Source organism: Sipha flava, unplaced genomic scaffold (genome assembly GCF_003268045.1).
Source record: "Sipha flava isolate LNK unplaced genomic scaffold, YSA_version1 75_pilon_pilon, whole genome shotgun sequence".
Classification (NCBI taxonomy): domain Eukaryota; kingdom Metazoa; phylum Arthropoda; class Insecta; order Hemiptera; family Aphididae; genus Sipha; species Sipha flava.
Genome location: NW_020273615.1, coordinates 59,622 through 77,308, shown reverse-complemented (window position 1 = coordinate 77,308; position 17,687 = coordinate 59,622).

Below are 17,687 nucleotides of genomic sequence, written 5' to 3'. Positions count from 1 at the left end.
CCGTTTGACAGCTTAAAGCGCACGGACGCGTAGCGTATTTTTCACCCGTTTCTGCCGCCGCACCCGCCCTGTCGTTTCTTGTCGGCGGCCCAACTGTGCAACTGTGTGTACATGAGTACGAGCACCACACGATAATACGCGTAAACTTATACATATATTAATATGCGCGCGCGCGTGTGTGTCTATATAAATAAAAATTGTACATATGAATGCGTGTAAAATAAATTTGTGCGTTTGTACGTATGACTTACATACACTCACGCGTACACACAAACACACAGACACACACGCATATGCACACAAACACATATGTGTATATACGCAAATACGAATAATATGTGTATACATCGCGCGTTGCACAGACGAACGAAACAGCGGCGGCGGTGATGTGCATTACACGCCAACAGCAGATAATTTTAGAATATTATATTAATTTAGACGGGCGGTATTTACAGCGCACGTGCGACGACAGCAGCACTCGGCGGTTCGCGAAATTTAGATCTGCAGTCGAAAAAATGTATTTGTCATAACGAACATTTTTATTTTTCTCCGTTGCGAATATTTGATATTAGTACACTAATGTACACGAATCGTAAATAAACGAACATCACCAGTCCCAGTGCTATGATTTACCTATATTATTGATGTTCGACCTTTAGGACCACTTTGGTAAAAAATTATCCTGAAACGGGCCACCAAGTATAGATGTGTACGAATAACATAAATATTGATCTAATAATGTTATTTCGTTACGTGTTGGTTGGGTAGATAGGTACAATTTGTTTTCAAATATTTTATCAGGGACTAAAATTGTGTGCAGTACGAAATTAAAAAGTGTGTTGCGCTTCTATTCTCTATATTATGGCATTTGTTTTTAATTTTACGGTTTTTTTTATTAAATTATCTTACATATCTTTAAAATTCCAAGATGTATCATTGGAAAAATCTAGAATACCAACTATTTTGACAGTGTTACTCATTAACTGTTAACGTTTGAAAGGGAAATATGACAAAATCCTTAAATGTGCAGTACGAAAAATGATATATTTTAGCCTGTGTATTTTATTTTCTACTGAAAAGATTACAAAAGTACATTGAGATCGCGCTGTAGGTAAACATTTATTTAATCAGTACGCTATTTTAAGTGCACGGGTTATGTAATGAAATTTCTAATTTAAATTTTTCGAAAATTAAATTAATAAATGTTTAAAAAAAATCGTATTTTATAATATTTTTAATATTTTTTTTATTTTAAGAAAATTATAACGGGCTGCGTGTTTGACACCATTGATATATATATAGAAATCTACCACTATTAAAAATGCGCATTGTTACGCGTACTATTTGAATTTTGAACAACGTTAAGTCAAGTTGCCACTGTATTTGTATACACTTTGTACGTTACTTTGAGTTATTTGAGCATGAAACAGTAGTAGGGCCATGGTTAATTTTCACCGCTATCAATAACTCATAGTATATTGTGGTATACGAGTGTATTCCAATTATTTTATATAGTTTGATTGATAAAATAATAGTTGTATAATGTTTATTACATCTTTGTAATAGCGATACTTATAATACGTTTTTTGTAAAACATTTTTACTGCGCGGTCATTTATTACGTAAAATATATCATTTAAATGGAAGAGATAGCTGTAGATTTACATTAAGGTATATGTTTTATAATTTGTTCTATAATATACATATTAATTGATCGCTTATCGAAATAATTTTACGATTCACGATCACCTACATTAAACATCGACGGTTATAAGATTTTATTTTTATGGACACGCGTACTTTGGAAGAAAACTATAGATACGCATTCTATTGGTTCGTAAGCAATAATAAATGTCTTATTGTAATGTGTCTGATAACTTAATAACCGAATGCGTGGCACATCCTATGCGCCACTATATCGGGATATTATATAATAGAGTGACTTTTGATATCAGTTATAATTTTGTGATAATATTATTTTATTGCTTATTGGACGATTAAGTAATTCATATAGTTAAGACGCATTATAGGATACAACGATATTTATTAAAATAACAAATGATTTTTCTTTTCGAGGATCAAGCCACCCACGAGACCACGACGATACAATATTATAAACATTCTTTTTTCTTTAAAAATATGCGTATCTGCTAATTGAATATCTATTATGCTATATTAATTATCTTTGTTGTTCAGGAATTCATACTGCATATCGTAGTTGTTTCCCAGTTCCTTTGTTCTATGTTAGTTGACTAATGTGACCTTAATTAAGTTAAATTACTAAAATTGAATATGTTATTGGGCATTATGATAAATTAATAAAAATGATATATTCGTGTTAAAATCAACTGCAAATTTCATGTTTTTATTAAATAATATAGTATATATATTTATACGATATCAAATTAATTTAATAACTGTATTAAAATTTAGATTATAAATTGAAGATTTAATATTGATATGTGTGTTGTATATTAAGATAATATTATCTTATTACAGTTATATGAAATATGTAAAATTACATATAAAATATGTTTCCGGTTTTTTCAAACACTATTTGTTGTTGTGTTCATTTTTTTATTTCTAAAACGATTAAATAAAATATCTTTTTTAAAATGTACATTTAATTGATCAGTAGTTAAACAAATATGAAAAAAAAAAAGATCGAATACATCTAGCCATCACATGTTATCACCCGTTGAAGTATCAGAGTTGAGAAATGTTCTGTTTTAACTTTATTTTGGGATTCTTTAGCTCTACTTATTCATGGTTCTTTTGTTTAAAATCTAATAAAAACTTTCTGAAATAACATTATTATTGTATAAAATCTAATATAAATTACTCGAATATCAAAAGAAATCATTATAAAAGAATAGTATACTAAAGTACATAAATTACAGATAACATTTTTAACATTTTTTTATGTTTGATATTCTTTCTGCGTTAACAATAAATATTCCTCTAACTTTTGTTGGCAAAGGTTCATTTGTTAATCGTTTAAAGTCCAAAAATTCTTTATAAATTAAAAATTGAATTTCCAACAGTTGGTTTTATAATGTGTCCTACAATTACAAGTTTAACATTTGATAATATTCAATATTTGTCTTTCGCCTATAAAGTTCTTATTGTTATATTTAATTAACAATGAGTAAGAGGTGTTCGTGTTGTTGTAAAGAGCGCGTCCATCTGTCTTCGTCTGTGAGTTTCGGTGAGTTTTTTCTGAAATGTAACATCTCATCACTACATCTAATTAAAAGTCACTGCGATGTTTTGTAACGTTGAATGTTCAATATGCGTACATACAGTGCCTTTTCAAAATCGAAGAAGAGGAAGTCTGATTATTTAAAAAAAAAAACCATCTCCAAAACACGTTAAGCGTTATAATTATAACGTAATAATAGTAGGGAGGACGCTAATATTTCTGAAAATCAGTCGTAGGACTAAAGTACTCAACCCTGAACTCGAGCACTGTATGCGTACGTGCACGTCGCACAAAAGTCAACACGTTTCTTTCGCCACGATTACTGTACGGTATAAAGGACAACCCGGTCCTAAAAAAATGGGATTGGATTAGACCAAATATTTAAGACAATTTGTTTAACCGGACCAGACGAATTCCTAAAATATATTTTTCAACCCAGACCATTTTGAACCGAGTTCACAATTTCTTAAAATCCCGGATCAGCCCAGTTCGGATTATATATTAAAAAAAAAAAACCAAACCGGACCAAGACCGTTTTTATTTGTTTATATAAACTCGAACCATGACAAATATGAAAACATGCACGTCGCACAAAAGTCAACACGTTTCTTGCGCCACGATTACTGTACGGTATAAAGGACAACCCGGTCCTATAAAAATGGGATTGGATCAGACCAAATATTTAAGACAATTTGTTTAACCGACCAGACGAATTCCTAAAATATATTTTTCAACCCAGACCATTTTTAACCGAGTTCACAATTTTTTTAAAAGTCCGGATCAGCCCAGTTCGGATTATATATTTAAAAAAAAAAAAAACCAAACCGGACCAAGACCGTTTTTATTTGTTTATATAAACTCGAACCATGACAAATATGAAAATACATGAAAGTCCTTGGCCTTAGCTCTAATTATAATATTAACTACTTAATTAAAAATTAAATTAATATTATGACGATTAGACGATGTGCATTGTACAGCATGGCACTGTATGGACGTAGGTAATAGGTACTAGGACCTAGTAACTAGGTAGAAGGTAGATTTTTTAAATAATTGGCCTAATAACTGTATTACTTAAAATAACAATTTAGTAGTAATAACTAAATTCTTATGCTTACTTTAATGTTCATGGAATGAATCGATCGAATACCGATGCGGCGGAGAACGATCTCCGATGGACGAACAAAATAAAATGATACAATTTTAGGAATTCACATTTCACAGTATTATTTGTACATCGTATTATATTATTGTATATTCAACAGTAAACAACGTTTATTTTCATAATTAGCGTTTCCTTTTATGATTTCCTGTCCGGAAGAAAATAACACTAATAACCGATGATACACGAAGAGTGTAATTACCGTATTTTATAGTAGTAATTTCAAAAAATACGAACATAATATGCTATTTATAAATAATTAGAAATAAAATGACAAAAAAAAAACACTATTTTTTATCCAGACCAAAAGAACAAAAGACCGAACCGGACCACACCAGTGATATTAAAAATATATTATGATTAAGCCAAACCGGACCCATAATATGACTTCCCAGGCCCGAACACATCTAAACCAAGAATATAAAATAGCGTGTGACCTGCCCGGACCTAATCCTGACCCGGGCTGATCTCTACGGTACGGTATAAATGACGTTTCGGACGAATGATTTTGGGCCGTGCACACGTGCACGTACGTGACCGTGGTCGTCTGTAGATCGGTGCACGTGCGCAGTGGTGACGGGCACCGTTACACACACAGGTCTCGGCGTAACGAGGGTGGGGGCGATTGCCGATCCGGGTATAAACCGGCTGCCGACGCGCTCGTGATGCCGACGGAAACCACCTACACGCCCGAATACCGTGCGGAAAATTCGGCCGAAAGGGTAGCGACCGAACGGGGTCGAACGCGCACCATTTGTCAAATGGCTTTTGTGCGACCGCCGCGTCGCGGCGGGTTTTTCACGCGGCAACTAGAATTGGAAAAACGCCGCGCGTTCAATCAACGATGACAGGCGATGAGACGAGGTGGAGGGTCCGTCGTCGCCGCGACCTCTTGGCCGGCCGATCGTTTCTCTTCGGGCGCGCGCGGACCGACGTAACGTTCCGATTAACCGTTACGCGAGCGCGCGCGTGCGCGAGCCGAAACCACGCCCAGCCGCGGGCCGAGGGCGACCAATGGCCGGCGCGGTCACGTCGCGCCGGCCGTGCTGTTGGATCCGCCGTGTCCCGGTGCCGCTCGCCGTGCGTGCGCTCGTGTCGGACGATCGACGCGCCCGGTCGGAGACCACCGCGTAGGAAACGCGAAGGCGGCACGCGCGTACCGGTCGCGGGTGTCGTTCACGACGTCCTGCTACGGCGACGGCGGACGGAATCGCTCGGCGCGAACCAACATAGCTTACATGTCGCGGACACGTCGACAACATGCATAGGGCCATCCCGAGGTTTTTCGGGGCTGTGGGCAAATCCATTTGAAATCCATTTGGGGGCCCTTCGACCATAATAATAAATTATGATAGACGAAATACTCGCCGAGAATAACAAAATTCTTGCGAACGTATTTTTCCAAACCTTAACCAATCAAGCTCATTTAAATTCATGTACTGCTGCATTACATACTTTTTTTTTTATCGATGCATTATATACTTACATAATAAAATTTAATATTATTCGTATTATTAATAATTTAATCGCTCAATGTAACCGGACAAGTCGATACACGCTCACACGCCCGCGACTTTAATCGCCGACACGCAGCGTGTAAAATTGCTCAATGTAATCGAGGCTTTATTATTAGTTATTATACATCAAGACTTTATGGGGCCGTAGGCAAAATGGTCCAGTTGCCCACTGCCTCTGAGCTGATCTGAACATGCATTCGCGGATAACTTTCGTTCAAACCGACCGCGTGCAGGATCTCGTGATCAGCCGGAGTGGAGGAAGGGTTGGAAAAAAATTTGTTTAAAACGGATACTTCGGTACCTTTTACGTATTTGTGTTGATCGTTAGCTCTGTAAGTATGTTAAATGTTAATATCTCCAATTCCCACCAAGGAACACAAATTACCGTTGTGATACATTTATCAGAGGAGGGTTGGAGACGCTTGGTCGACGCCATTCCATTTAAACTATCATTAACCACTGTTTTCAGCTCATGTAACGTTGAAAATAACCTTTCGTAGATCGTTGCAGTCAATACTGATATAACACGTAATGTTTTATAAACGGTTTGGAAACGCATAACTCCCATAATAGTGGCGTGCCAATATGTTATGCAGTTTTACACTTAAGATTATAAAATGTTTAATATAATCGATCAAAAATTAAAAAACACAATTCATATTTTCTAGGTATCGAGAGAGGATGACCCCCCCCCCATTTGCGCATGGGCCTGATGAAATTCACTCATTCCGCTGGTGCGCAGACCGTTCAAGAAAACGAGCAACGAATTGTTTATCGATAATACCGTGATAACCAAAAAAGATGTAAGATGTATTATCGATGAACCGTACTCGGGAAACGGGAAAGGAAATAAGAAAGATTTGGAAAAATATAATAACATTTTATACCTATTTCGAAAATTGTTTTTCATCTTTGCGACATACATAATAAATATATACAATTATTGTATCACGAGTAATACGTGTAACAGCGGTAATCAAATAGCGGATAAGGAAAACAAGCGAACATCGGAACATCGATAGTAAAATACATGGGTTTTTACTGACGGATATAGCATATATGTTATTATACCGGTTGCCTAGCATATTTTAAGTTTTGAATTGGTGACTGTCTACGGAATGTGTCGATTGCACGTTATATTCGTGTTTATTTTTTTCTCATTCGATCACAGATAAGAAAATAGATTGAACTTGAAATCAGGCAGTTCTCACCCAAGTGGACGAAATATTGTTTTACCGAATTGCTCCTGAACCCCTGAGCTTTGCTAGGTTGTTCGATTTGACACCCGAAAGTAGCTGTTTTTTACATTTACAGTGTTAAACGTTATCAAAAGACTTCATTAAAATCATTTACCGAAAAATGTGTGCATCATAATATAATAATATGTTTAAAACATTCGCTTTGAATTTTGATGAACTTAACAAACTCAACAAATATTACATGGTGACCCCTGAAATATGTGACGCGTGTCTATTCGTTCGTTATATTTCTATATATATCGTTTCACTAGCATAGGCGTGTTTACGAGAGAAACCGGGTTGACACTCCCCCCCCCCCCCCCCAAATAAAATAATATAAGAATTTTCAGTTTTTTGAAATTATCGTGAAAAGCATACAATTCGCACTTGTTTCGTCCTCGCGATACTGAAAATGTATACATATTATTACACACAATTTGCATATTATTATAAAGAGGGCCACCTTGTTATACCGTTTTTCTATCGAAATGCGAATGAATTTCATAAAATAATGGCATGTAAAATCATTTAAACATGCTTAAATATTTTACCGTACAACATTTTAACGTTAAAACATGCGTTTAATGTAAGTTTATACTTACATAAATATATGGTGGTGTATTTTCATTATTTTTTCTAGGTGAAGTATAGTCTACCATTATACACTTGACCTCGATAAAACTTACACTGAGAATAACATTGATAACTTATAAATTTATACGCACCTACAAAGTATATTATTCACTGATCCATTTCACAAAAAACGTTTTTAATATGAACAATATATTATTGCTGATAAAATAAGTTTATATTTTATACATTAAACTCGGAAACTTGTACGATGTTGTATTACAACAATTTTAAAAGCATACAAATTATTGTTTATATTATGATAGAAAATATAGTGTTCCGTCATTGAGCACAATGCATTATATTTAATATATATTTTTGAATATTGCACTTTAAAACTAAAAAGTTTTTGGTTAATTGAGTTTAATAGCCATGCGTCAATTATTTTCACAGTGGATATTGTTTTGATACATCTTATAAATATTTTAAGTTATCACTTAAATATGGAAGATATTCGAAAAAGCATTAAGTATGTCACAGCTAGTACTTGAATATTATCGTGAATATTTTATCTTCTACATAGAGCGGTTTTTTCTATCGTATGAAGATAAGATTATAATTAATTTCCCGAAACCATATAAAATCAATCTTACACAGCGTACTTATTATATATTATATTATCTCAATCAGACCTACAATGCAGCTATATCTCAAGACTATTTAATGCATCAATTTCTATGGATAAAAATCTTGGAATGTGGTCATTACGCATTGTACTGTATAATTTATATCCTAACCTAGGAATTGATTATAATTTTATTCGTAATTTTTGCGTCTAACACAGAAAGTGTATAAACGTATAATATGTTGACAACACCGGTAGCAGACGAATAAAACGATTTCGAACGCAATAAAATGAATGTATGATTTTATTAATAACACGCACTACAGACGATAATACGAGTGTATATTATTACCATGACTTATGACACGCGCTATAAAGTGTGCGGTAGTCCACAATAAAACAATGTTTATGGTCAATGTTTTGGAGCAATTTTATTTATTATACTCTCCGATGACGGAGTTCACATTATTATTATTATTGTTGTTATTATTATTATTATTATTATTATTATTATTATTATTGTAACAACTATATATACACATTAAACATACATGAATATATATATATATATAAATATGTGTGTAGTACAGATTTGTATAAATATAAATATATATGAAAGGGATCCGATGGTCTATTGCTGTTAAAGACTCAGGGTGGGCTAAACTCGAGTCCCTTTGTATGGTGTGCGTTTCACCGATATCGTACGCGATTTAACACTTCTTGACAGGGACCCCCAACCGTGTGTACACTATACATAAACGCACGCAAATATATTATATATGTGCACGCGTGTGTGTGTGAGTTATACGTATACACACACACATACATATATATATATATATTTATATATAATGTACACACACATACATATATATATATATATTTATATATAATGTACACACACATATATATATATACTCGTTCATTTGTTTAACACACGCGTGCGCCATCGCGCACACACATACATAACTCGTGTGCGTACCATAATATATATGTTATGATCGTCGAAAAGGGACCGAGGCCGATTATGATGTTTCGGTGACCAAAACTAATAAAGCGCACAGCGTACATCGACGTACACTACTGTTATTGTTCGCGTCTCGTCATGTGAACATTGATCACAATATTATATATTATATTATATTGTAGATGAACACCGCAGTGAATACGAACTCGTTCAACGCCCGTTGAAGTTTCTGCGTTTGCACACGTATACAACACACCGTAAGTACCGCGCGTACGCGTACGATGTGAGAAATGAATTAAAATTAAATTTCCTTCTGGAAACTTTTAAATTATTATTATTATTATTGTTTAATTATTACGCAATACCATGACGATATATTACGCATAACGTACAATGGGCCTCGCTGAATAAGTTCGTAAGTCGGATTGAATTCAGAACAGTTGTATATTATATCGGTTAAATATTTTATTACAGTTGTTCGTAATATATTAAACGGTCGCTGATAGTATAATGGCAAAGGAGTATTCGAGACAGTGGCGTATAAAGAAAATACTTTCGGGATAGGCTACTATGGACAGAATTAAATTACCACCGCTATCTAAGAATTACCAACAAGATACAGTAGGTACTTATCAACGTTTTAAATATATTTGCATGTCCCAAAACGATTTGACGTTGGACGCAAATTCTAAATAAGCATAAAGCACCATTAAAATATAACAAATGTTTAAAATCATTTTTAAGTGTTTTAAACATATCGGGTGGGGGCTGTAGCCCACTAGGTCCTTCTCCTATATACGCCACTGGTTCGAGGGGCGACAGTCTCTTGGTTATTCGGGACAGGCAATTGATCTGATCAGGATCTATTATTTAATTTAAATTATCGATAAAGAGGTTTTATTTTTTTATTTTTAAATATCACAATATTTAGATATTTTCTTTGATAATTTTTTTCAATTTCATAACTGTTATTTGCTCGAGTATCTAACTGTCATTCATATACGAGTTACTAATTAACTGGCTGTTACGTACATATAAATAACGTAGTTATTCTGTGATTCTAAAATATTTAAAAATTAAATAAATTTACAATCGCTGATTTAACCATAATTTTTATTTAGGACTTAACTTTTAATACATAATAACTTAATTATTTTTATTTAGTAAGACGAAATAGTTTGTATAAAAATCCACTTGTTTCCACTACAACCCTAGAAGACATTATAATTTTAATCATTTATGTATGAATGTTATATTTTGATAAATATAAATATGTGTATTAATTTGCATGTATGTTGGTATTCACATTTTTAAATAAAAATAAATAAATCTTGACATTATATATGAAAAAAATAAAAAATATGGTTTAATATTGACAAAGAATCAACTCTGATATTATATAAATAATAAGAAACATTATTATTTTTATCAGTACCTGTTAATCACGGTATATTTTATAAATAATATACGTATATAATGCGTATTAGTATTAAAGTATATTATATACTATTAATTTGATCAAATATTAGAATAAAAAAAAAAAAATGTTTATTATAAAAACTTATAATTACGTCAGTTTCGTAATATACCTATCATACATTTATTATGGTTCAACAGCTATTAGCGTGTGAAATAGTGAATAACAATAGAATGAGGGTTTGTGTTTGCGTCTGCTAAAATAATTTGCTTGTCATTACATATTTGTATTTTTTGTCAAACTGGAGCAGCGTTTCTCAACCGAGGATACGCGTACTCCTGGGGGTATCCGAAAAAATACGAGAGGGTGCTCGGAAAAAAAGCGTAAAAACAGAAATTTAAAAATTGATGAATTTGAATTAATAAATTATGAAATATTTGATAACGAGCATTATGCTTCTGGAAAGGGTTTTTTCGTCATGCTCCTTCATTAAAAATAAGTAGTATAATAGACTTTTTGTGAATTCAGACTTCCGAGTTTACTTATACTCTGTGAAACCAAGTGTTACAAAACAATTCTAAGGATCAAATTAAAATTAAACTTTAAAATTTGTATAATTTATTTACATATATTGTTAGGTGCATACAGATTAAAATAAATAAATGCGTCATAATTATTTATTTTATTTCCTATTAAAACTAATTTTACAATTCCTTGTCAAGAAGTACATGAACAAAAAAAAGGATGAGAAACGCTGCACCAGAGTGTTAAATTAAATTAGTCATTGATGGATTCTTAGCTGAATTAAATTTCCAACCAAATCGTCAGTAGGTACTATGTGTGACGTATGGATTGACATGATACATGAGTATGTAAAGTGATTTAATGTATAAATAACTGATTACGAAACGTCGTGTTAGAATAATCGTCAGCCTCTGGACGGACTAACCATTTCGACGAAAAACACAACCTGAAATATGTATAAGTATCGCAAACGAATAAACGCATGTAGAAACACGTTAACCGTTCGACATTTCTAGAAGACCCGAAGGATAAGAATCCTATATTATCGACTGACCGACGGTCGACGTCGGTATGGCGTGTCCGACCTACGATCGTCACCGAATCGAATTCGGAACGATAAATCGCAGTCGGTTTGGGTGTCCGTTTTCACGCCACCCACTCACTCTCTCTCACTCTCTCCATCCAATTCCGACACCGTTACGACGGGACCATAACGTCTACGACTTTCGTACGCCGCCGAGACACACGTTTAGAGGATAATAATATTTGTGCACGTCACGGGTGCTAACCAAACAACTGGAGGACCGGGTGTGGATTTGTCGGGTGTAATAATTATAATAATAATTTGTCGACTCGTCTAATAGCGACGGTATGGTTTTGCTGCGGCGGCGGTAGTGGCAGTTCTACCCTAATAAATACACGTCACGTTTGCAGGAACGATAGAGTGGGGGGGGGGAGGACAATAATAATAAAACATAAAGAAATAAGAGAAAACGAGCCCGAAATTAGCTATAGTCTCCAAGTCGTCTAATAAGGTGTTGCCGCCGTCGCCATATGTGTGCCTGTGTGTTCCGGTGTGGGTCTGCACGGCACGCGGTGTTTGCGAAAAGGAAACGTTTGTGCGTGCCGTCGCCGTCGTGTCTGACATGAGTTTACGATATTGTTATTGCGCTTGTAATACACCAGCCAACGCGTATCTGGTTACCATATACTCGTATTATAATTATTATGACGAGGGTATTGCGTGGCTGCGAATAGGAGGAATGAGAGAAACACGAGTTCTGTACGGGGTTGACCGGTTATTATTATTATTATTATTAGATATTTATGTTTTCTCTCTCCTAGCTCGTTTACAAAGACGGACACGTGTATTTGTGCACAACACGACAGCGCGCTAACGGCCGCCCAGACTGCGTGTCGCCTGTACATTGAAATATTTATACGTACATGTAGACGGGCAAACAAGATTTTTTTTTACACCCTAAACAACCTTCTTACCACCACGTTTCTGACAAATTTGTTCTTATTTGCGTTTGTTTTTTTTTTTTTTTTTATTACCCATCCACGCATTTCGTCAGGAACTTTTTTTTGGTGCGTTTTGCCCACCTGATTTACGAATGTACCATATGCGATGCATACCGCAGCATAAGCATAAACGTTTACGGTTCACACAGGAATCCGTCAACTTTAATTAGGGTTCGTTAAAACGTGATGAACGGCACTGGTTACAGTGCACAGTAAAAAAGAAAAACGCTTATAGATAGATAAAGAGAGAAAGCGCGCGTTTTACATGCGATCTAAACGAATGAAAACATTGACCGTTGATTTTCTAATCTTGTGCGATTCGGTGGTTTTCGTTGAACCGGAGTGTGCGTTAATAAGGAGTTATAAGGAAGTCGATTCGGGAAACGCTGCAAACGTATATCTAACCACGCAAAAAGTCGTCAAAAGGTGCGCGAAATATTACAGGCCTTCAGGAATTATTATGACCATGACATATAATAAGGTATAACCCAACTATTCTAGCCATAACCGTACGTGGAAAATATGATAAGTAATAAACTCGTCACTGACTTTGTTCCGTCGTTTTCAGTAAACACCTGATCGCTTATGATCACACGGCGAATCGCTCATCTGCAGCCGTAGACAAAGTGGGGTTCGCACTGTTTTGTTCCGTGCTAGCTGCAGCGAGGGGACGGCAAATTACTTCGGTGTTTCTTTCGCCCGCGGCGGGAAATCGCGTAAAAACGCCTGCAACCCCACCGTGTAAGTGGACTCCTTGACAAATACGAATATATCACACCATGTTTAATTTAGAGAGGGTCGCAAAAACGTTTTAATGTCCCTATCCGGAAAATTGATCGGAAAGCCTTTTCGAGTGAGACATGTAACAATGATGCGGCATGTTTAAGGGCCCGGAACTAATAAAGCGCGATATTGTAATTCTATGTACCCCGCCATTGTACCTCCGCGTTGTTCGTCACGATGGTTTTGAAAAAAATTCACGAAGAAACCGGGGCCTCCACGTAAAACATCCGTTGTGTTTACATAACGAGTATATACCGTCACGCCATACACGGTATTGCAATTGACACATTCAGCGTGCTAATCAGACGAGTCGTTAACATATTTTAAACAATGTAATATTATAATAAGCCCTTTTAACAAAATCTGCTATCACAGAGGAATATGAAAATGAATGGATTTTCATAACGCCTATTACAATTCGCTATAAATCGATGTTTATCGGAAAGGATAATTAATTATATCGGTAGGATATGATCACATTGATGAGCCAATAATGATAATAATATAAAGTTCCAAATAACGGTTTACATTGTTGAAAAATATGGGCAAAGGTAGAAAAACATAAATAGTATATCGATTAAATAAATAACAGTTCGATACAAGAATGATAGAGGCATGGTCATGATCATCGGTAGATCACTACACGTTACCTGCACCATAACGCTTGACAAATTTAAATCAAGCATTGGATTTGTTCAGCTTAACTTTTGTTTATATTTAATAATTTCCTTCTGTCGGGTTAACACGTAACGTATTTCAAATTTCTGTTATTTCTATCATCACACTACCGTACCCATTGCTCCCCTAAACGTTATCACTTATTCATGTATAACACGTGTATAACGCGCGTAAAACGTATATGCGTATGTAACGTCATTATAATGTTCGATTCGAAATATATATTATGCGTTGAAATCGCGTGGTAGAGTGTGCGAAAACGTTGTGTATTATAATCATTACTACACTCGCGGTGTACAACATAAGATAACCGTCGGTGGGCGCGTATGTATTTACATTTGTATATTTCTTCGAAAGCGTTTGGCGTCGGCGGAGACGCTACGGATCAGAGTCGAGGGACACGCATAGACAGGGTGTGCGCTGCAGTAATGGGGTGAGATCCAGGGAGAGCAAAATAAGAGGAAGTATTAGTTTCCAGGTGATTGCGGCCAATCTGTAACGACCGGTCGGTAATAATAAAGGGTCTCTCTCGCTCTCCTTCTTTTTTTTTTATTCCGTCGGACGACCCCAAACCGTTTTCATTTATACACGCACATCAATCAAACGCTTATTCTATATAATGTATATATATTTATTTTTTTTTCACAACAACATTTACCTGCTATGCTCGTGTGTGTGTACACGCTAAACATCATATTATATTAGTCCATATTATGTCGTTTCTTTTTATTATGTGTGTGTCTACCCCGCGACTGTATATTATTATTATTATTATTATCATCATCATCGTTATTATTACTATGTGTATTAAATCCTCTTTCCACCCGTCCCCTCCATCACCGACTTCCCATTATATCCGTACACCGTGTGCCCTGGATCGGATAAACCGTGGCCATTCACCAACAGTGTTCATTGTCCGTCGCCACTACACGCACACATGTATACACATATGTATACCCTTTTCTCCCGCCCGATTTCCGTCAGTCGGGGCTTCTCTTCTTCCAATCCATCGCTTTCTCTCTCTCTCGCCAACTCCACCTATACCATAAAATACGGGTGTACGCATAATATGTATTATCGCTGTGTCTCCTTCTATCCTCAGTTCTAACCATAATATACGGCGTATATACGCGCGCGCGTATCCATAGCTGTCCAAATATTTATTCATTCGGGAAAAATCCCAAAGAAAATATAAACATCTGTGTTTGCGGTCGAAAAAATTCGACGATATTATAACATTCCGTAAAATACGTTCGTATAGGAATATCACACGCCACTGCTGTCACCGCTACAATCGATGAATCGGTTTATTCGAAAACATTTAGAAAGCGCACCGCTTTTGATAACAATATTGTTGAGACTGCTCCGTGAACTGTATATTTATCGAGGCTTAACTTTTTTTCACAATACACGGTTCGGGTACGTTTTGTCGTCTTAATGTGCGCTGTCATATTTTCGCCTTATGGAAATGGAAAAAAAAAAAGTCCCGACAGCGAATATATGTAGACTTAAGTTTTCGATTAGTTCAAACAATCAGCTTGAACGTTGATTAATAACGTCTCTGCTTGCGCCGTCACTGTCGTTATAAATAATTTATTCATGCAAATTATTTTACGCACATCTCGAACTTCCCACTTGCACGGTCAACGACCGATAGACGCACGCGTACACGTATATACACGTAATACGTCTATTTTTGTCGACTGGCCGTTTCGTAACTTTTGTAAATCCGACGATCAAGCAGGAGCGTATTTAAACTTAATCCTGTGAGGGGAGGGGGGGGCAACTCAAATGTTATCTTTAATTTAGGCTCAAAATTTACAAGTAAAATTGTTGGTAATGTTTAAATCAGGTGCATCTTTAATATTTGTGGTTTTTTTATTATTAATCTAATGCTGGATCTTTTTAGAATCAATTATGTGTAGTTATTTTTTAACACCTGTCTGTGTTTTAAAAGTTACGCTTGTATTTTATTTTATTTTTCACTAAGTATGGATCCCACAAAAAGCCCAATTAAGTATTCACAGCCACGCGTAATTTGATTTCGTTTTAAAATGATCAACATCAAAAAAATTTGAAATGTGTATCTCACATAACTCATTCTTTAAATACGGATTCAGGGGGGGGGCGGTCGTCCCTTATCCCCTCTAAAATACACCCACGTGATCAAAACGTCACCATACACTTATCGATATCGTAAAGTCGTAGGATAATGTCTATAGGTGTGTGCGTTTGTAATTATTGCAAGGTCCTACGCGTGCGCTGCGTCAACCAGCACCGCGAGCACGTCATATTGCTACGATTTTTATAGGTTTTTCCGACGCGCAAATCATAACGATTTTATTGTAATAATTTTTTTTTATTTCTTTTTGAAGTTGTGCAGCCCCATATTGTTATTTTTGCATGCGTGCGCTAATGGCCGCTATTGTTTTCGTAATTATTCCGACTTCTAATTTTTTATGTTGCCGGTTTATACTCCACGTTTCCCCACACCATTACTAGTTTAATTATTTTCCCATGTTTTATTTATCTGTCGTGTCATTATTTATTCGTGTTGTCGAGTAAAAATAAGCTTTTATTTATTATTTAATGCCAAGTCGTATTCAGTTTATATCAAGAATGCATAGTGGCCAATTTATACGCGTTTTACGTTTTTGGTCATATTATTTTAGATTCCGAATGAGACGAGGAATGTATTGGATTTACTAAAATGATTGTTTTTTTTTTCAGTGTCTGTATTTGTGGTTTTGACTAGAAGGAATACTGCAATTATAATTATCATAAAAGTTTTCTGATTGGAAATGCTGTCTGGTCGATAAAAAAAAAATATATGTGCTTAAATATTAAATTTTGAAAAAAACGATTAAAATTACAAAATGCCGTTACATTTTTGTATTTAAAATTTCATAAAATTATTGATTTTTATATTTAAGAATTGAAAATTGAATTCAAGATTTTTCATACAATTTTCTTTTTAGCCAAAAAGAAAAAAAAGTAGTGGAAAGTCGTAAAATGATTTTGAATGGATATGGATTTCTATTAAACAATATTAATTATTAAGTTGAAAACATTACATAAATTCAAATTATTTTAATGAATTTTTTGCTGTTTTTAAGCACTTGAAATTTTCGATTTTCCCAAATATTAGATTCTTTTTTCTTTTTCTATGGAAAAAGTTTATTTTAAATTTTAAACTACCATTAATTAATATCTAATCTACATTTAAAATTATCTTATTAAGAAATTTAGTCCTTCTGTTGTATTTATATTCTTCAGAAATTCAAAATGATCCACCCAATCTTTTTAATTTATAACTGTTTTTAGAAGGACAATGGTACACAATGGCGCACGCAGGGGTGGTAAGGGGTTGTAATCCCCTCAAAAAAATTTTTTTTCCGAGGTCTAGGTCAAAATTTACTAATTTTACTTGTTTGAAATATGAAGAGCTAGTATTGGATACCTAGTATCATTGATTATAGA